Here is a 17,543-nt window from a genome sequence, read left to right on the forward strand (position 1 = left end):
TACAGACCCCACTGACCCTGTCCACAGTTCAGCTACTCCATCGCTGACTTCATCAGCACACACACCCTCGCCTCTAAGGACCACATCCTCCTCAGGTACCTGACCTTACACCTCGAGAACAACAACTACACCAACTCCGCCCCCCTGATCGACAACCTTGCCTACCTCGGACTCAGACAGCTTCTGACAACACCCACCCACGCCGCCAGCCACACGCTTGACCCCATCTTCTTCGCAAGCCCTCACGTCTCCTTCAACCACACCACCGAAACCCACTGGACCAACCATCACTGCATCCATTTCACCTTCAGGAAGCGCACAACCGCACCCAACAGATGCCTCGTCGCAGCTGGGGCAAAGTCACCGAAGACCAGCTAACCACCATCCTCACCCAGAGGCCACCCGCTGACCCCACCGACCCCGACATCGCCACCCGCAACCTAAGACAGTGGATCGACAACTGCGACAACACCCTCGTCCTGCTCAAGAAACTCTCCAACAGCCACACCAGCAAGAAAGCCACCTGGTTCACTGAAAACCTCCAGGCCACCAAACGAACATGCCCAAATCTAGAGAAGAACTGGCTCCAGGAACGAACACCAGACAGCTACGCAGCCCACAAGAACGCCACCCGCAGACATAATCCCCTCATCAGAGCCGCCAAGAAGACCTCCTTCAAAGACCGTCTAGACAACAACGCACACAACAGCAAAGAGCTCGTCAACATCGTGAAGGAACTCTCCAACCCCAGCTCCAACCCCAACGACATCCCACCTTCGCAAGACCTGTGAGAATCGCTGGCCACCTTCTTCCACTGCAAGATCGCCGACATCCACGACAGCTTCAACGTTATGACCGCCCGACTACCACTGAGACATCCGCCACTACCACCCACACCAACCACCTGCTCTCCTGGACCTGCATCAACGATAAGAATACCAGCAAGATCATGAACACCATCCTCTCCGGATCACCGTTAGACCCATGCCCACACCACATCTTCAACAAAGCCAGCACAGCCATCGCACCCCATCTCCAGAAAGCAATCAACATCTCCTTTGAGACAGCAATCTTCCCAGAAAGCTGGAAACATACCTATATCATTGCCTTACTCAAGAAGCCAAAGGCGGACCCCAAGGACCTGAAGAACTTCGGCCTATCTCCCTGCTCCCAGCGAAGGTCATTGAGAAAACTGTCAACAAATAACTAACCCACTACCTCGAGGAGAACAGCATCCTGGACCCATCCCAGTCCGGGTTCCGCAGCAACCATAGCACCGAAACCGCCCTCATCACCATCACCGACGACATCAGGACCCTGCTAGACAATGGAGAAACAGCGGCCCTCATCCTCCTGGACCTGTCAGCCACGTTCGACGTTGTCTGCCACCGCACACTACGAACACGCCAACACGACACCGGGATTCAAGAGAAGGCTTTGGGCTGGACCACCTCCTTCTTCTAGGGCAGAACTCAGAGCGTCCGCCTCCCCCCCCTTCCGCTCCGAAGCCACTGAGATCTGCGGCATTCCCCAGGGCTCATCCCCCAGCCCAACTCTGTTCAACATCTACATGGCACCCCTCGCCCACGTCGCCCGACAGCACGACCTCAACATCATCTCCGCCAACGATACCCAGCTTATCCTCTCCCTAACCAAAGACCCTCACACCGCCAAAATCAACCTCCACGAAGGAATGAAGGCCGTCGCCGAATGGATGAGGAACAGCCGACTGAAGCTGAACTCTGACAAGACAGAGGTCCTCAGCCTAGGCTCTACCCCCTCAGCTTGGGACGACTCCTGTTGGCCGACAACACTAGGAACAGTCCCGACTTCCACCAACCACGCACGCAACCTAGGGGTCATCCTCGACGCCACCCTCTCCATGACCAAGCAGGTCAACGCAATCTCCTCATCCTGCTTCAACACCCTCCGAATGCTCTGCAGGATCTTCAAGTGGATCCCCACCGAAACTAGAAGAACAGTCACCCAGGCCCTTGTCAGGAGCAGGCTGGACTACGGAAACGCCCTCTATGCAGGAACGTCGGCCAAGCTCCTGAGACGACTGCAACACATCCAGAACGCCTCGGCACATCTGATCCTTGACATCCCCCGCCAAAGCCACATCACACCCCACCTGAGAGACCTGCACTGGCTCCCCGTCAACAACAGGATAACCATCAAGCTCCTCATCCACGCACACAAAGCTCTCCACAACACAGGCCCAGCATACCTCAACAGACAACTCAGCTTCTACACCCCCACCCACCAGCTCCCCTCCACCTGCCTCCCCTAGCCACAGTCCCCCGCATCCGAAGAACAACCTCCAGTGGCAGATCCTTCTCCCACCTCGCCTCCAAGACCTGGACCACCCTCCCCACCAACCTACGGCAGACACGAGACCTACTGGCCTTCCGAAGACTCCTCAAGACCTGGCTCTTCCATCAGTAGCAGCAACCCCCCCCCCCTCAGCACCTTGAGACCCTCACAGGTATGTAGTGCACTTTACAGGTGTCCTGATTGATTGATAAATCAGTTTTTCACTTCTACAATCCCTACCTGTCCCATGGGATAACATGTGTTACCTCATTACATTTAATAAGTGATAACGTTTGATTGGGAGCAGGTAAGAATACTGAGTTTGGCCTCCAAATAATATAAATGAAAACTCTCTTTACTGATAAAGTCGGATTTTAAGTCACAATATTGAAAATGCCATTTTTAAAAAGTTGCCATTTTCATGCCCTAACCATTTGGTGCCTGTATCCGGGGTCACATGACGAGGTACAGTTGGTTGTAGGCCTTGGTGTATTCCTCCCAGGCAGCATCACAAAAGGGGGAGTGGGTGTTTTCAGGTTGGGTGTCTTGTCAGGATGGGAGGGGCAGAGTGTCACCTACATTATTTTTTTTTTTTGCGGAGTTTTATATAGTGCGAACTTGACCCGAAGGTATCTGGTATCGGAGCGCTTTACACGAGCACCAGTTGCATTATATGAGGACACATTTCGTTTCTTTACAATCGCCTGTTTTCTCCACCTGATGTTTTCTTCTTTTTTTTTTTGTTCGTACACTATGTTGGGGGGGGGGGGGTAGGGTAGGGCAGGAAGGTTGAAGGGGTGTATCATCACGACACCTCAAATGGTAGGGAGAGGTTCCTGTGGCGAGTGTGGGAGAAGGAAGGCAGAGCGAGGAGGGTGCCACAGGTGGAACAAGTGGGAGGGGGGATGGTTAGAGGGAAAAAACAGTAAAAAAATGCAGTTCTTGACAAAATCCTTTTTTTTCTTTTGTTATTTGGTTATGTCTGCTGAAGATAAAAGTAACTTCTGTGATGGATTCAGAACAGAGTGCAGTTTGTTTAAAAAAGGTATGATATGCAAAGAGGGAGCAATCACATTATCGAAATTAAGTTAACACTATTAGAATGGTTAAAAATGGTATAAAAATCGTTTCTTTTAATGTGAACGGTCTAAATAATAAAAAGAAAATGCGGGCGATAGAGAAATGGGTCTTGACTGAAAGTCCTGCTGTTATTCTTTTACAAGAAACTCACATCCCTCTCTCAAAAGCCGATAATTTTTCTATGTTTAAAGGGTGGGCCTCATATAGGGGGTTCTCCTTTTTTTCGGAGTCTCAGAGGGGAGTAGCACTTTTTATTAATAAGAATATGGAGATAGAGTTCTTGCAATCAATGGTGCTGGGCCACATGTAAATTCAAGAACAGGCCATCCCCTATCACATTCGTAAGCTTTTATGCCCCAGTGAACGACAATTCTGGAATATATGAGGAAATGTTTCAGTCTCTTTTGATGGTTGGAGGAGATATTGTGATTGGGGGGGATTTTAATATACTTATGGACCTGAAATTAGATTCTACCACGCATGGTAAAAAACAATTGAAACCTAAAGCATTTAAGACAATCTCGAACTATGTTAGGACTTTAGATCTTGCTGATCCTTGGCGCTCTATAAATCCCCATAAAAGAGAGTGTACTTGCTGGTCGGGAAGACATAGGTCATTTTCTCGTATCGATTTTTTGCGGGTTTCTTCAAACTTTAAGAGTCACTATCAACAAATTCTACATAACGGCTTTTCAGACCATGCAATGTTAATACTAGAATTGATGTTCGAGGAGAGTATAAATGCTGTAAGATGCTGGGTGTTTAATAAATCATACCTGTCTGATGTAACTTGGGTGACTATCTGAAAAATGAGATAAATGACTTCACTGAACGAAACATAGGGACTGCCCCTATTCATGTGGTAAGGGACTCACTTAAGGCGTTCATTCCGGGGATTGCCATCGGAAGGGATGCACGGGAGTCAATTGCTTTTAGGGATACAAAGAACTTATTACAGCAGAATATTCAGGACTTAGTAGAACAAATGTATCATAATCCATCTGTTAGGTTACACAATCAATTAAATGCTGCAAAACGTGAACTGAGTTTACACTACTTTGAAAGAAGTGAGGAAATCTTCTGTAGACAAGCTCAAAAAATATACGAACACAGCAACTTCACGGGTAAGTTCTTGGCATGGCAAGTCAAAGAACAAGCGGCAGCAAATGTAATCCGGTCTCTCAAATCCCCAATCAATGATATTGATACCTCAGATGCAGCAGAGATAGGGCAGATTATGTTGTCTCATTATGAGAAAATGTATACTTCGCATCATATCATGGATCAAAATAGATTAAAAAATATTTAGACAAGTATAATTTACCCACTCTTTCTTATTTGGATCAAGCAGCAATGGCAACCTCGTTTTCGGAGGATGAATTAAAAGCAGTAGTTAATAGTCTGCCACATGGTAAGGCATGCGGACCAGACGGCTTTCCTGTAGAATTTTTTGTTATATTTTTTTCGTCCCTCTCTAAACTATTACTTTTATTATCTAATTCTATGTTGGAAGGTGGCTTAATTCCATCATCATTTTATGATGGGACTGTGGTTAGTTTCCTGAAAAAAGGAAAGGAAGCGAATGATCCTAACTCTTATAGACCCATCACTTTGTTAAACTCGGACTACAAAATCATTACTAAATTACTTTCACTACGTTTTAATCTTATATCTTCGCAACTGATCCATTCAGACCAAAATGGCTTTATCGCAGGTCGGCAACTCATCACCAACACTCACTACTTGGTTGAGGCCCTGGATTATTTTGAAACATGCAAAGTGCCGGCTTTAGTTTTTCTTTTAGATGCAGAAAAGGCTTTTGATTTGGTGGTATGGGATACACTTTTTTTTATTTTACAATTTTTTGGAATCCCCTCACAAATTATAACTTTAGTTAAAAATTTGTATCAAGGTGCAAAAGCCCATGTGCTTATTAACAAATCCATGGTGGGCTCAATTTCAGTGCAAAGAGGGACAAGGCAAGGGTGTCCACTGTCCCCTGTTCTCTTTGCCTTTTTTATAGAGCCACTGGCGGTGGCAATCCGGAAGTCTACAGATATTCTACCACCTATGGCCTCGATGGATAAAATCAAATTATATGCAGATGATATAATGCTTCTTCTTAAACCTGAGATGCATTCACAAGCACGGGCTCTTTCTGTTTTTGCAGAATTTGAAGCACTTGGAGGGTATCGAATCAATAAGAGTAAAACCGAGATTTTAATCTGTGGTAGTATAATTCCCGAATTACACCCGGATTTTCAAAACTGTATTAGTAATAGACCTAAAAGATATCTGGGTGTCTATTTTACGCCGTCTGTAAGCGAATTGTATTTTTTGAATTTTGAACCCTTAATAAAAAAAGTTTGAGATATGTTTTCCCGCTGGAATACCCTACCCTTGTCAATTTTAGGCCGGGTGGCATTAATTAAAATGTCGGTACTAACTCTATTCAACTTTCTGTTCTCCACTATTCCATGTTCGTTACCAGGCTTTTTCTTTTCAAAAATTGAATCTATGTTCTCAGCCTTTGTCTGGGCAAAAAAGACACCTTGAATAGCCATCAATACTTTATATGAAGAAAAAGAACAAGGAGGTCTTGGTCTCCCAAACCTTAGAGATTATTACCATGCTTATTTTGCTCAGTATCTCTCGAGATTCAAACATCTAATGTCGAGTAAGGTACTGTTTATAAATTATTTTTTTTAAACAATCTGTAAAGAAGCCAAAATTCCTTCTCCATTATCCATACTCAAATCTCCTAAACTAGCCAGATATAAGGTTTTAAACTGTTTTTTTTTAAAACGTGACGCCATGCTGAAGAGATACTCTCTTCCCCTCTTTAGCTTAATAACTCCATTAAGTGAAGCTATTTCAGGCTTTGGCATAAAAATGGGACCAGAAATTATACAAAATTGGGTCAAATTGGGGTTTACTACACTTTTGAATTTCATGGAAAATGAAGCTTGGCTAACCCCTAATGAGATGTTTTCTTTAACTGGTGGAAATTTCCTTCTTATGGGCTCATATAATTCACTGTATAAGGTCTTTGCTCAAACTGGTTTAGCCCAGATTAGTCAAGCTTCACATCTAACTAATGATCTCTTTTGGTCTTCACTATTAATGAAACCAGGAAAATGGAGAAGAAGTCTAGCGCAGAGCAGAGAGGTGGATCTGAGTACCAAAGCAACTAAAAAATGGCAGAAACATGAAAGTCTCAACCTAACAGTTAATATTTGGAAAACCTTAAATAAGTTTAATTTCTCGGTATTGAGAGGTGCCAACTGGAGGCGAATGCTGTTTTTCAGTAAATGGCTGCTATACTATACCCCCGCAGTCATTGCTAGAATGTTCAGTAACACGTCGCCCACCTGTTTTAGATGCTCTCGACCAGATCTTGGTAATTGGTCTCATATAGTTGCTTTTGTCCCCGAATTGGGGCATTCTGGAAGGGCATCTTTTCTTTGCTTTCACTTCATTTGCATTGTACTATTATTAACTATGAAACACGGATTATATTCGGGGTTGATCCAGAGCTTAATTTGGTTGAGTCACTGGCAAAACTGGTGTATATTATAGTTGCGGTGGCTAGATCACTGATTCTCAAGTATTGGAAGTCAGATGTTGTTCCATCTGTAGACGAATGGTATGAGAAAATGAAGAGAGTAAGGAAAAGTGAATTTATGTATGCACAAAGGATTGGGGGACTGCGCAAATTTGAAAGAATATGGGGACCTACTTTGATTAAATCTTTATGTATGTTTTCGATATGAAATTATTTCATTTCAGGTTTCATCTTTTTCGAGATGGTGTTATATTATATTATTTGTTCTTCAGCTTATTAATCTGTTTTTTGGATTTTCTGTAATGAATGTTATGAATGGATTGTCAAGAACTAAATAAAAACATTTTTTTTAAAAATATGAGGACACATTCATTTTTGTTAGGCACAGGGAGATTAAGTTATTTGCCCAGAATCACAGGATGTTGCGTGTGCCTGCCAAGACTCGAACCTGGCTCCCCAGCTTTGAGGTTGAACGCCCTAGCCTTTAGCCCAACTCCTTTACCTCAGGGCTTCCTCAGCTTACTCACAAAGGACTTCACACCCCTTGCAGACAGGCAGGGGAAGGAAGGAAATTCCAGAACCAGATGTGGTCAGAAGTTAGAAGTTTCTCTCATGTCAAAGCTGGCACCAGGTATAAATATTGGACCCTCAGACCAATTCTTTAGGTCTCTTATGGACCAATTGAAGACACAGAAGGACTACTCTGCTGCCCTGCTGCTGGAAGGACTGCCATGATGCAAGTACGACTGTCCTGCTGGCATGCTGCCTGAGAAAGAAGACAGGACGTGCTCCTTGAACTCAGAACCACCAGAATGACTCCCAGGGCGAGCTGGCTGACCTCTTGTTCTGAGCTACATAATAAGCTCCAGAGACCTGTTCTGCATCTGCCGAGCTGCTTAGAGTCAACTGAACCTGCTGGTGCCCTGCTGCTGGCCTCTACTTGAGTATGTCCTGATCCCTAAAAGGTGTCCCCCAGCTGGCATCGGAGTGTACTCCACCTGGCCCAACTCCGGGTTCACTCAGAACCAACACAGCATGACACATCTCGGCACTGGACCTTGAATCGCAGTTCCTAATCAGCTACCTCATTGAAACCGACACAGCACGAGGCAACTTGATGCATCAACTTGCAGCTCCCGATTGGCAGGGCCTTGCATCTCAGTCCAAGTACAACCAGGTACATTGCCAAGCAGGCAAAACATGGTTCTATACTTGGCCCATGCTCCATCATGATCGGCTTAAATTGACGACTCTGTCCCCGGCCCTTTTTGCGGCCAAATAACTGCAATGTGTGCTTTGAGATGTTTGGTGCTACTTTCACCTAAGACTTTGAAATTGCACATCTCCAGTTCTACTGATTAGATTGTTATCATTCTTGTTAGATCTGGGGGTCTCTAGATGGCAATGGTTATCACCTTTGTCCAAATAGGGACCCTTACTTCTAAGTCAGGATAAGGGGATTACACTCCTTAATAACCCCTGCTCACCCCCTTGGTAGCTCGGCACGAGCAGACAGGCTTATCTCAGAGGCAGTGTGTTAAGCATTTGTGAATATACACAGTAATGCAGTGATAACACTACAGATGGACACAACACAGGTTTTATAAAAAATAAGTATTCTTTATATAGACTTAAACACAAGACCACAAATGACAAAAATCCACAATACTACACTTAAGATTACTTTTAATGATGGCTAAAGTCTCTTAATTCAAGTTGTTGGTAAATGCGACAAAGATCTCAACAAAGTACCTGGATGCGTAACGCAAAGTAAACAAAAGGCTTGCAAAAGGGGAGAAGCGTCGGTTCCGTGATCCGGGGAAACGGTTGCGTCCTTCCTCAATGCTTGCACAGAGTAGGGGACTCGTCGTGAGCCTTACCCGTGCGGAGGTGATGCATAGATTCTCGGCCTGCGGGCCCGTTGCGGTGCGCAAGATGGCGCCTTGGTGCGATGCGACGATCCGGATGCATTGCGGGAAAATGGCGCCCTTGATGCGGCGATGCAATGACGCCCTGGCAGCCTTGCGACGACTCTGTACTTTGGAGCCGCGACAGGCCCTGTGACACGCTTCTCCAGTGATGCGATGGCGACTCTCTCGATGTTGTCTCCGCTTCCAGGGAGATGCGGTGAAGACTCGCTTCTCCGGCGTTGCGATGATTTCAGCTGCGGCGGCGACATGCTTCTTCTCAATGCGTCGCGCTTCCAGCTCCCAGCGGCACGCAAGTGACTGGAGTCAGAATTCCCAGCAAGGAAATTCCAAATCGAGCTGGAGGTGAAGTCTTTTGTCCCTGAGACTTCAGCAGGAGGCAAGCACAGTTCAAGCCCTTCGAGAATATTCTGTAGATGAAAGTCCTTACAAAGTTCCTTCTCCTTTCCCTTGGCAATGAAGCAACCACTGCAGGCCAACCCAGCAAACAGCACACTGGCAGAGGGGCAGTCCAAACTCCTGCAGCTTCCTTGGTTCTTCTCCTTTGCAGAAAGGTTTCTTGTTCCAGAAGTGATCTAATATCTTGGGATCAGGATCCCAATTTTTATACCCCAAAATCCTTTGTTCTCTGAAGGCAGAGAGGCCTCTGCCTAGTCCAAACCAGTTCCTGAGGACTTTGTTGACATGACTCTCTTCTTCCTTTCACTGTGCAGGGCAGAGACATCAGACACCCCACAGGAGGTGGAGCCAGCACAGGGGAGGGAAGATACAGCTCTGGAGCACTCTGTTGACATGATTCCCACTCTCCTTTCACAGTGCAGGGCAGAGACACCAGGCAAGCCACACGGGGTGGAGCCAGCATTGTAGAGGAAAGGCCTAGCCCTATTCAGATCCCAGGTGCACACCTCCCTCCCATCTGGATGTAAATCTCTCTATTCACCACTGGGCTGTCCCAGCCTGTCTCCTGGAATTCCCCAGCCCTGTCACTCACACACCCAGACAAGAAATACACAACTCAGCAGAGGCAGGCTCAAATTGTTAGGCAAGCAAGTACCTGCTTTCTAAGAATGGTATTTGCAAACACAGAATATTAAAATAAACTTTACAAAAAGATGTATTTTATTATTCTGAGTTCAGGCATACTAAATTCGAATTTAGTTCCCTGAGTCAGTTAGGATTGTAAGAATGTAATAATCTAACTGCCCATGCTAGCCTATGAGAACAGGTAGCCTTCAATAGTGAAAAACGAAAATGGCTGTAATTCACTATTAGAACATGCTACACACATCAGAGCATGCCTGACCTTATACTTACAATGCACTCTGCCCTTGGGCCTACCATAGGGGTGTCTAATATGGAGCAAAGGGAAGGTTTAGGGACTGGCAAGTGGGTGCACTTGGCCAAGCAGACATGGCAGTGCTAGACTGCACACAGGCCTTCCAATGGCAGGCCTGAGACACACTTTACAAGCTGCTTCTGTGGGTGGCACAACCAGTGCTGCAGGCCCACCAGCGGCATTTGATTTACAAGCCCTGGGCACACATGGTGCGCTGTACTAGGGACTGACAGGTAAATCAAATAACCCAATCATGGAATAACCGATTAGTACAATAATTTAACATAGGGAGCACTTGCACTGTGGCACTGATTAGCAGTGGCACAGTGCCCAAAGCATAAATCCAGCAAAAACATATCAAAAACAGAGGCAATCCATCAAAATGGAAGGGAGACTCACGCCAATGATGCCAGGTCTAACAATTCTGGTATCATTTTATTTATTAAAATGTGCTCTATCTTTTTAGATTGGTGTGGGATTTTCCTAGTGTTATGTTTCCACATTTTGTTACTGCTTGAGTGCTGAATAAATATTGTACACATTGCCTCTAAGTTAAGCCTGGCTTATTTTGGGCCAAGCTACCAGATGATTAAGCACAGACCAATTTAGTTGCTTTTGTGGTTATCCCTGACCAGTATTGTGGCTGATGCTTGAAAAGGGCTCACACCCCCCCATCAACCAATAACGCAATGATTCACAGGCAGCCTGGCCATTGCCTCAATAGGACTTCTAGCGTTATTACTGGAGGGTTTGGCCGCAGTTAAGGTAAAAAGACTCTTTCCCTTTTGATTTAGACCCTCTTCACTGAAGGTCTTCATATCTTTCCTTATTAACATACCTAAAGATAAATGTATTTTCCATGTCACCTTGCAAATGCTCTGATATATTGTTGCATTTATTTAGATATAAGCATGATACGCGCAACGTGTCACTAATAGATTTCCAGCCACGATCGGGGAGGCCGCCACAGACCCACAGGTACTTTTTTACTTTTTTACTTATTTACATTTAGCCAATCTATTCCCTCTGAATAGTTTAGTTCGACCTTGGATTTTGTTGAGTTCCGCACTGATGGTGATTCGAGAAAGGGGATGTTTGATTGTGTTCTCCATGTACGTGTCAATGACGGCTGCAACTGGATAGATCTTCCGCCAACAATAACCTTGTTGAGCAAGTTACACATGTATACTGTATAATAGTGATGACCGCTCACTAGCTCACTCATGACATATTTGCCTTTAAAACCCTGCGGGGTTTACAGACAATTCTGTTCAGATTTAATCCTGGTTACGACTGGCTGTATTGTTCCTCTGTTTTTCATCAGTATGATAGTACGATTGTTTTTAACCCAGCTGGGTATTACTGGATTATGAAATTGTTGCACATCATGAGTCAGTGGTTATGGGACTACCTCATGAAAGCCCATTACTGTTCATTTATTTACCGTTAGGTTGCTGCTGGCTCACCTGACTGGATCCGACGGGCCCTTTTAGATTCTCCGTCCTCACGTTGTCACACCCAGTGTAGTGGTGATTCTGGTAAACAAGCTTTCCCTTTACAATTACTTTGACACTATGTGTCTGCGCACTAGCTTACTTTGTTTCTAATCCTAGGTGCCCTACCCCACTTAGCCCCAGACCCACCACATCACCTGTCCTGATGAAGACCCCACAGTAAGGTGCAAGTGGACCTACACCACCAGGGGTCGAAACGTCAACTTACTCTCCTTTACACATCTTACCCAAGTTCAACAGAACATTTGTGACTGTGCACCAATTGTTGGGATAGGAGGTCATTTGTATAGAATTGTAATTTGGCGATTTTATTTTGCCCATGTGTTGTCCAACTGTAAAATATCATGGTGACCACATGAGATCTATGTTAAGCCTTTTCTCACTATCCTGAACCTCACAAATCACTTACCCTTTTCCCTCTCCTTTCCTTTCACCCACTCCCCCCTTTGGGCATGATAAATTGTGATAAGAATATGATAAATTGTATGCATAACCAATCTATGAAGAGGGTGTGAATAAACCACATTCCTCTCAAAGATTTTTTCACTCTTGTGTTTAATTCAGAAAACGGTTTCTTTAGAATTGTTTGTCTAGCAACTGGGACCCCCTCTACATGTAACACTGACCTGCCCAGGTCCCAGTACCTTTGGGTTAACCCTTTATCTGGAACCTTGCAAATGCAGGCTGGCAGCTCAGAACTATGTCTTAACCTCATTCACAGTTGCAGGGACACTCAAAATCAAAAATGGGACACCCCAGGCGTTTTGCGTCACAGACTGCTGGATATTTTCAAATTGAGCAACCATATGAGCTTTTAGTTAATTAATAAAAGAAACTAAAGCAATATCGTGCTAGTTGCAGAGTAAGTTCATAATCGCTGATAAAATCAATATGTCTGACTTTCTAATTGTAAAATATGTGTCTTTAGTATAAACATACCTCTACATCTTGTGCAAAAATAACTTATTTGTTCACACTGCATGCTTGGTATAAACTGATGGACAGAAATATTCAATATTTATATAAATTGTCGTATGGAAAGTATTTGACCAGAAAGTATGCCCCTATATCATTTGTAATTACTCTTAGTAGGATTTAACCATAAAACGCTCTTCATATAGACCAAAGCTGCATATATAATCAAACTGAAACTTTTCAGCAAGGCTGATGTACATTTAATGAGAGTGTATGGTCAATTCCCATAGAATATTGCTGCATTATTATTACTTGTCTAAATAAAGAGTACAGTCCATCTAAATACAGAGGGGTGGGCCAAGAACATACAGTGTTGTGCCAATATCACACAAGGTACGCCTAGTATCACCCAGTACAGCCCCAATATCACACAGCACAAGCCCAATATCCAGCATTGGCCCAACTTCACACCCACTACCCTTCCAAGGCAGTGGTAGCCCATTATCACATACACTGTGGAGGCCTTACATCCCAGTACAGCTCTTAACCTATCAGATTTGATCTGAGAATATACTGGCATAGTCAAAGGTGGGCAAATAATATTAGTGCAATGGACTGCGTGAATATAGCCATGGCATGCCACAGAAGAATTTAATGTAGCTCTTCAAGGAAGTATCACTTTAAAACTGAGCGGCTGAAGAGGGATGGTGGGCCCAGGGCTCTTAACCCCTTCGATGCTGATGACGGAGCGGTTCCGTCATCAGCATCGGTAGGGCTGTGCTGATGACGGAACCTCTCCGTCATCAGTACAGCCCTGGGGGGGAGCGCTGGCGCTCCCCCCCCTGGGGCATCGATGTTGGTGTTTGTACCGGGGTGGCAGCGGAAGGCTTTCCGCTGCCACCCCCTGGCCCCCCCCCACGCTTCCTGGTGACATCAGCGCGCACAGCGCGCGCCGAAGTCATCAGGAAGCGCTGGACGCGCTGGAAGCCATTTGTTTCCAGCGCGTCCAGCAGAGAGGTGGGTGTTGTGCTGCTCCGGTGGGGCGGGGGGCCGTTTTTCGGTGCCTTGAGGCATCGGGGGGGAGGAAACTGTGTTTCCTCTCCCCTGATGTCCCAATGCACGGCATTCCTGGTGCACGATCGCGCACAGCGTCGCGATCGTGCAACAGGAATGCCCCACTAGACACCAGGGATTGTTTTTGGCCATATTTATTTGTGCAGGAAGCGACCCCTTGGGCAAGGGACGCTTCCTTTTAGCGCCATAATATTTATCAGACTTTTCTGCCCCCCCTGGGGCAGATCGGCAGTTTTTTTGGCCGATCTGCACCCAGGGAGGGCAGAAAAACCCACTAGTCACCAGGGATTTGGTTATATTTGAGGCCCTAATTTGTTTTTAGAATTTTCTGCCCCCCCTGGGGGCAGATCGGCCGTTTTTTGGGCCGCATCTGGACCCAGGGGTGGCAGAAAAGCCCACTAGACACCAGGGATTGAATTATATTTATAAAGGAAGCGACCCCTTGGGCAAGGGTCGCTTCCTTAGGGGGTTAAATATTTTTCAGACTTTTCTGCCCCCCCGGGGAAAATCGGCCGGTTTTTTGGCCGATCTGCACCCAGGGGGGGCAGAAAAGCCCACTAGTCACCAGGGATTTGTTTACAATTGAAAAGGAAGTGACCCCTTGGGGAAGGGTCGCTTCCTAGTGGCCCATATTTTTTTTTTAGACTTGTCTGCCCCCCCTGGGGGCAGATCAGCCGTTTTTTGGGCCGCATCTGGACCCAGGGGGGGGGGGGGTAGAAAAGCCCACTAGACACCAGGAATTTTATTATATTTATAAAGGAAGCAACCCCTTGGGCAAGGGTCGCTTCCAGGGGGCATTATAAATATTGTAGACTGTTCTGCCCCCCTGGGGGCAGATCGGCTGTTTTTTTTACCGTTTCTGGACACAGGGGGGGATAGAAAAGCCCACTAGACTCCAGAGGTTTTTTTTTTATAGGGAGCGACTCCTTGGCCAAGGGTTGCTTCCTTGGGCCCATTTGTTTTCTAAAGTATGTTCTGCCGTGTCTTTATTTGGCCTCTCTGCCCTCCGTAGGGTTGCTTCCAGGGGGCCCACGTTTTTAATGATTTATAATCTTCCCCCCTTTGGAAAAGACACCCCATTTGTGACATACCTTGTGACATAGCCTGTTGTAATGTGTGTTGTTTTTGTTTCTTCTAATGTGTATTGTTTTTTTTTTCTCTTTAGATTGTTGCAGTGTGCGGTTCCGTTACTGGTGATTCTGTTGTTCTGCTGTTTCTGTAGTTGCATGTGTTTGGTAAGAGACCTCTTTTTTGTTCAATTGTAATGTAATTGTTTATTTTGAAAAGTGTGTAGTAATACAAGTATGTTTGGTTTCTGTTTGTTGTGATTGTAAAACATGTTTTGCATTTGTTTTTGATGTGTCCTTCTGTAGATGTAAGTTTTTTTTTTCTTCTTTCTAGTGGGATATCGTTGCCTATTTGCTGTGTCTTGGCAGAGTAGGTGCTGGTGAGTGTAGTTGTGTCTTGTAAGTGAATTGTATATTTTTTCTAAATATAGTTTTTTGTGAAAAAGACTTAAATTTTTTATCTTACTTTGCGCAGTGTTGGGGTTGTTGAGTTGTTTGTGCAGACTCCTTTATTTGTAAGGATAATGGCTAGCCGCCGGATTACTGCTCAGCAAGTTGTTGGAATGCTTTTTGATTCTTCCTCTGACCATGGTCCAGAGACTGACTCTGAATCTGAACCAGAGGTGGGAGGTGAAGATTCAGGTAGTGAGTTTTCTCTACACATGGCTTCATCTGATGATGAAGACACTCTGAGTGCTGATGAAGCTACTTTTGGTGTGGATGATGTGCCTGTGCTTGCGGAGGACATTGCTGTGCCTGTGGTTGCGGAGGACATTGCTGTGCCAATAGTGCGGCAAGAGACATCTGAGCTACAGCCTGGGGCTGCTAGATTTCCAGTTGGTGTAGTGAGACAAGAGGCAGCTGTGCGGCAGCCTGCGGCTGGAAGACTTGACGTTGAAAGTTCTGACCTCTGGGTTGCACCAGGCATGGTGCAGCCGGCATTGCCTGAATTTACTGGTGTTCCAGGGTGTAGGGTGAACACTGAAAACTTTTTGCCTATTGTTTTTTTCAAGTTGTTTATGGATGATGTGTTTTTGGCAGAGATTGTAGAGCAGACTAATTTGTATGCTGAAAATATTTTGAGGGTGAACTGTGCCAGCCTTAAGCCCCACGCTAGAGCTACCCGGTGGACTCCCACAAATTTGGAGGAGATGAAAAAGTTTTTGGGTTTATCTTTTTTGATGGGCTTTCTTGGGAAACATTCAATGGCTTCATATTGGTCTACTAGTCCCTTGATGCCAACAGCTATATTTCCGGCAATCATGAGTCGTGATAGGTATTTGCTTCTGCTTCGGATGATGCATTTTGTTGACAATAGTCTTGCTTTGCCACGAGATCACCCTGAATGTGACCGTCTTTTCAAGATTCGGCCTGTCATTGATCATTTTGTTGATCGATTTCCTGAGATCTTTTATCCTGGGAAAGAAATTGCAGTGGATGAGTCTTTGCTGTTGTTCAAGGGCCGCTTGGTATTTCGGCAATACATTCCTAGTAAGAGGGCACGCTATGGAATCAAACTGTATATGCTGTGTGACAGTGAGACTGGATATGTCTCTAATTTCAGGGTGTACACTGGTAAGGAATCCAGGATTAACCCCCCTGGTTGTCCGTCGACTTTTGGAGTGACTGAGAAAATTGTGTGGGAACTTGGTCGTGGATTTTTTAACAAAGGCCATCATTTGTATGTCGATAACTTCTACACTGGTGTGCGGTTGTTCAGGGAATTGGCCAAAGTGGACACTGTTGCTTGTGGCACAATCCGCTCAAACCGTAAAGGTTTCCCAAAATAACTTGTTTGTCGAAAGCTTGCTCGGGGACAGTGCACTGCATTGCGTTGTGAGGAGCTTCTAGCTGTGAAGTTTTCAGACAGGAGAGATGTCTACATGTTGACTACAATACATGATGAAAGCACTGAACCGGTGCCTGTTTGGGGTCAGGTTGCAGAAGTGCGCAAACCTGTGTGCATAATGCACTACAATAAGTACATGGGTGGTGTTGACAGAGTAGATCAGAGGTTGGAACCGTATGCAGCTCTTCGTAAGGCTTACATTTGGTACAAGAAGTTGGCTATGCATATTTTCCACTTGGCAATCTTTAATGCGTTTGTTGTGTTCCAGAAATCTTGTCCCCAGTCAAAGATGACTTTTGTGAAGTTTCAGGAGTCTGTAGTAGGCAGCCTTGTTTTAGTGGAACAGGCAAGTGTTCCTAGAGTTGGAGTGGTGGAGGATGTTGCCAGATTGAAAGATCGCCACTTTCCTGATACAATTCCTCCTACAACCTCAAAAGACTTTCCCAGTCGGAGATGTAGAGTCTGTTGGCGAAGAGGTTTGCGGAAGGAGGTTCGTATGTACTGCCCCGACTGCCCTTCAAACCCCGGGCTGTGTGTACCTGCTTGTTTTAGATTGTACCACAGGCAAAAGAATATTTGGGAGTATCAATGAGTGGTAAAGTGAACTGGTTGGTCTTTATTCTTTAAAACTTATTGTTCAGTTTCAAAGTTTGCATTTGTGTAGTCTTTTTAGATTTAGTTGTTGAGTTAGTAGATTTGTATCAATTTGCAATTTGGTTTTGTTTTTATTTATTTATTTTTTTTAAACTAAAGTATGATGTTGGTTTGCGTGTAGTGTCCATTGTCTGACGGTGTGCATGGTTTGGCGCTTGGCTGCCGGTGTCTGTGGACTGGTGCTAGTCTGGCGGTGTCTGTGGACTGGTGCTCTGCTGGCGGTGTGCGTGGTCTGGTGTTTGGTT

General features: G+C 45.3%; 1 protein-coding gene across 2 annotated transcripts in view; it reads left to right on the forward strand.

Annotated features, from left to right (window-relative positions):
• The window catches only part of NOS1 (nitric oxide synthase 1), a 1,595,398-nt gene that overhangs the window by 927,623 nt on the left and 650,232 nt on the right, over positions 1-17,543 (forward strand). Inside the window, exon 2 of one of the 2 annotated variants that reach the window (XM_078667122.1) lies at positions 11,129-11,203. The exons of the other annotated variant lie outside the window; for it this stretch is intronic. The gene's annotated coding sequence lies outside the window, so the exon portion shown is untranslated. The remainder of the gene's footprint in view (positions 1-11,128; positions 11,204-17,543) is intronic. 2 annotated transcript variants of the gene reach the window in all.

Source organism: Lissotriton helveticus, chromosome 11 (genome assembly GCF_964261635.1).
Source record: "Lissotriton helveticus chromosome 11, aLisHel1.1, whole genome shotgun sequence".
Taxonomy (NCBI): Eukaryota; Metazoa; Chordata; class Amphibia; order Caudata; family Salamandridae; genus Lissotriton; species Lissotriton helveticus.